General features: G+C 43.6%; 1 long non-coding RNA gene across 1 annotated transcript; it reads right to left on the bottom strand.

Annotated features, from left to right (window-relative positions):
* Positions 1–1,020: 1,020 nt before the first annotated feature.
* Positions 1,021–4,066, bottom strand: LOC136453220 (uncharacterized). Its single transcript, XR_010758973.1, has 3 exons — positions 3,367–4,066; positions 3,121–3,241; positions 1,021–2,836 (listed from the first exon to the last, which is right to left on the bottom strand). It is a non-coding gene; the product is annotated as an uncharacterized lncRNA (long non-coding RNA).
* Between the last annotated feature and the right edge of the window lie 578 nt (positions 4,067–4,644).

The raw sequence follows: 4,644 nt of genomic DNA, 5'->3' as shown, positions 1-4,644 counted from the left end.
ACTTTTAATTCCACATTTGTTTTGGTTAGCTGGTATGATTAATTTTAGAAAGGACTATTCACCCCTCTAGTCCGCCATCTCGACCCTACAGTGAGTGGTATTACCTTGGGTGCAGTGGTGGTTCAAGGAGCAACTAGATTTATGACCCTGAATCGCTTTGCCACGCCACCTGATCGCCGATCTATCGAGCAACTTGCTAGAGCGGCCGCCAGATTAGTAGCGTTCTTCTCCTCCACCAACTTGAGAAGATCCTCTATGAGTCGATCAATGGTTGTAGGATGGATATGTTAGTAGGATTGAACATATCCGTAGGATCACCCTTGTTATTGCCATGATCTTCAAACATGTTCATAGTAGATTGATCTTCTTTCCTAGCGGAGTCACCAAAAAGTGTGTTGACTCCGAATTGAATCTCGGATCTCACACCAGCAAAAGTTAGCACGCCCGAGGTCGCACATGACCTAATCGCGCAGCAAGCAACTCCAAAATCAGAAGTACCGACCAACCAGTTGGTAGAACTGATTTGAAGCCCGTTCTTCGCATTAGAGCTCAAGAACCCCTCCCTGGAAGACCCGCTGGGAAAATGCACACCGAGATTGTCTTAGGATTGGTAAGGCCACCTAGAACACTGCCGAATCTCATCGAGAGATGTACCAAACTACAAGGGTTGGAAAAGTTAGGGTAAAAAGGATAGTAGATGTATTTTTTGTTCGATTGGATGTTAGATCTCTTAATCAACCGCGATCCTCTCCAATATATATAGAGAGGATGGCCTTATAAAACACGAGCTAAAAATCGATCCAGATTCTTAACCGATTCAGAATACAAACATCGATGGAGTCCAGCACATGTGTTAGTCACTTTTTGATGTCAACACCCTACATTGCTCAGCTCCCTAGCTTCACTAGTATAATGCCTGTGCTAACGCTACGGTGATATTAGGTAATTCAAATCATACTCAAACATGGAATGAGATTGACTTATGATTCAAAAAATGATACGAAGACAAAAAAAAAAAAACCCAAGCCAAGCCTCATATCTATCCAAGCCGAGAGACTCAGAGTCCGACTCAACAGAAGCACGAGATGCCAAGCTTGGACAAGCTCGTTTACAGGCATGTTTCATAGAGGATTTAAACATCAACATCTTTTGTTTCACATGCTTGATCTCTATAGCTTGGGAAACCAAGGCAATGATCCCAAATATACAGGAAAACACATCTTTGAGAAAGCATGCTTAGGAGTCGAAATTGTTTGAAAATTTATTAAAGGCCACCTGGTCACCACAATCCAAGTTATCTCCATAGTAGCAGGACGCTCATAGTAGCACCAAAGCCAGGATATCTCTTGGACAAGTGTCATTCTCGGTGGGGTTTCCAATTGCCAACAAAAACATAATGGTTTGATGGTTGCTTCCTCCAAATAGTTGCTTCAAATGCTAGGGTGGCATTCAGTTCCAGTAACTCTGGGTGGTTCAACATATCCTGTTTTAAACTTTTGCAAGAGAAAACAATAATGACACAAACTGATTTAATATTGCATACATCAAAGCAGTTGATGGCCAATGGAAATCAGTTTTCATACATGTCTATATCAGAATAGCACGTTGGTCTGCTTGTTTCATAGCACCTTGTCAGTGTTTAGATTCTAAAGTCTCTATCCTCAAGCGCAAACAAAGGCAAATAAGGGCCCTCAACCTGCACGAGTGTCCTGCCACTCAAATCCTGGAGCGTCTATAGGTTCACATCTTTTTCTTTTTCTAGTTTGTATAATGGTAGCCATCATTGAAAGCAACATATGTGCTGCAGCTATATAAATTTAAATTGCCCTCTTGTCCATCTAAATGAAAAAAATACTAAGTTAAAAGTCATTCATCTTAATGCCACGTAATAAGCATAGATGGCAGTCACTGCAATGCCCGTACACACAGATCATGTATATGTTCATCTAAAAAAAAGTCCTTGTTTCAGAAAAAGTAAATTTATTATAAGTTCCATGTCCACACAAGTTACATCATTCTTCCATATTTTGTTATTTAGATGCTCAGATCTCATTCTATCTCTCTAATCTATTGGACCACATAAGTAATTCTTTCTTTCTCTAGGTTCACACCCTTTTCTTTTTCTAGTTTGAATAATGGCAGCCATCATTGAAAGCAACATCTAGCTAAATAAATTCAAATCTTTGCCCTCTTGTCCATCTAAATAAAAAAAATTACTAAGTTAAAAGTCATTCATCTCAATGACTCGTATTAAATGTCATTCATCTCAATGACTCGTATTAAGCCTAGATGGGAGTCGCTGCAATGCACCAAGACCCTGACTGCAGCTAAGCTTTGAACTGATACTCCTGCTTGTGGTAGTTTGGCTAGAAAAGAAACTCTTAGAAACAACTTGTTCTAGAAAATAAGACCATGGCTTGGAATATGAAGACAGCTATACAAGTACAAATTTTTTGTTTGCAACATAGATAAGTTTCAATGAAAATATCTTTTCACCAACAACCTGAAACCCATTACCAACCGCAAGAAAGCAACACAGGCTATGAACCGGCAACTTCATGGTTGGTAAACTTTGAGTAATAGGCAGCATGAATCAATTGAAGCAAATTAATGAACACAGACAAAGAAAGTATCTGCTGGGAATTTTCAGATGGCAATAACTTTGCTTATTCTTTTGTCAAACAAAGCATGTATCATGTTTAGTTGTTTCTTATTTGAGAGTAAACATCATCAGTACGTATAAAAAAAGAACTTACAAAGTAAAGAATAGACTTGGTGACATACCCCGGAATAATAGCAAGGCTAGTCTCTAGCAAACTAAATTTTGCATCCTCGCCTGAAATCATTTTGAAAAGAAAAACAAATGCATTCATTTTAGTGAAAGAAATAAGCAAAAGCTTTTCCCCTAAGCATAAGATGGATGTAGATTAGAATGACTACCACATATGTGAAGATCTGACAGAGCCAATTAAAAGGCATTTGAGAATGCATGTCATGAAAAATTGGTCTGAATAGCTTTATCTAAAGTCTATTTTTCATCACCATGGATTTTCTATTTTTTCTAAAAATCTGATAGCAACGTATAGATATAGAAAAATATATTGTTATTTCGCAACAAACCTCAAAGGATGAAAATGTAGATCTTAAGGAATTAATGAAGTCCCTAACTTCAGTAGGGCCCATCAACCTCCTTTTCTCTCAACATAAAGGACATGCAGTAAATCATTGCATTCGTCATTTTCTGTAAAACGGATATAGGGTTTAGTTTTATAACTGATATGCAAAGGTCAAATATAAACAAATGGCTAGCACTTGTTTAGCAAACCAAACAAATTTCTTTATAAGCGACACTATAAGCAGCCGCACCTGTGCCACCTGGTGTCGGCGGTGTGCAGTTGGGAGTTTGGGACGGGGTGGCAGAGTGCTGGGGCTGTGAGCCCCCGGCGGCGGAGATGGAGGACGACTAGAGCGTGGAGTACTGGGGTTGCGGAGCTTTTCGTTGAGGTGCCGCTGCCCCTCCGCTGGCAGCTCGCGCCGCTTCGGAGACCATTGGCTGGCCTCATCGAAACCCTAGCTCCGTGAAAGCCCCTCCTGATGTCCCGCCCTCCGCACGTGCCCCGCCATCCGCGCACAGGGCGTGCCGCTGACCGCCCGTGCGCCGCGCTCCGCAGCTGCTGTCCGGACGTCCGCTTCGCCTGCTGCCGTCGTGGCCGGGAAGATGGCCGAAGGAGTTCGAGCGATTTTTTTCCCGGGGAAAAAGCGACGAAGGAAATTGAGAGGGGTGGGCGGATCGAACCAAGACCGTGCGCACGGAGGGATGGGCGAGGATGGTGGGGGAGACGATGGAGCAGGAGGCGTTGATCTGCCCGCGAGGCCGAGATCACTGCCTGATCGCCGGTCCTGGCCGCCGCCGCCTCCATCTCGAAACCCTAAGCGAGTCAGAACATGGGAGGCAGCACAGGTCGGGTGAAGTGGGGATGGGCGTTGTTCTGAGCTTTTTTTCTCGAAAAAGGTAAAAAAAATGTGGTTCGTTGGAATAGAACCGACAGAACGGGGGCTTAGGGACGGGGAGCCGCGGCGTGGAGCGCGTTTGAAGCCTCGCGGGAGAAGCCTGCCATCACACATCGAACAGTGCCCATCGGATTTAGTACGGGTGATTTATTAGCCTTTATTTTAACGGAGACGAATTCATATGTGCATTTTTTAGTACACAATGATGAGAGGCTCTCGGCGGGGAATATTTTCTTAGAGAGACTAGTATAGTTTTGATTGGTCTACTACAGTAGAGATGAGGTTGGGCTGCAATTTCTGTAGGTGCTTGCTACCACGCGCCTTGACGCCTGTGCCATACTGCCATGCGAAGCCGAGCTCGGCCGGTTGCTGGGCCAAGCTGCTGAGGGCCAAATTTGGCCAGCCCAAAGCTGCTGGCGCTGCCTTCGCGTGCCACGAAATTCGCCAGTGACCGTGGGCCGCATGAGCATCGACTCAGGAAGCGTTCACGACCTGACGTTGTTATTTTTCTTTCATGATTTTCTGATCTGAAAAAAGCTGTGCTCATTTTGGATTGGTGTGCGCACGTAAAGAGACCGAGTAGTTTGGTGTGCGAACATAAAGAGACCGAGCAAACGAGATTGAGAAGAAGTC

This window comes from Miscanthus floridulus, chromosome 5, assembly GCF_019320115.1.
Source record: "Miscanthus floridulus cultivar M001 chromosome 5, ASM1932011v1, whole genome shotgun sequence".
NCBI classification, from domain to species: domain Eukaryota; kingdom Viridiplantae; phylum Streptophyta; class Magnoliopsida; order Poales; family Poaceae; genus Miscanthus; species Miscanthus floridulus.
The sequence above is the reverse complement of the archived record's forward strand: the minus strand, read 5'-3'. Positions and strand labels throughout refer to the sequence as shown.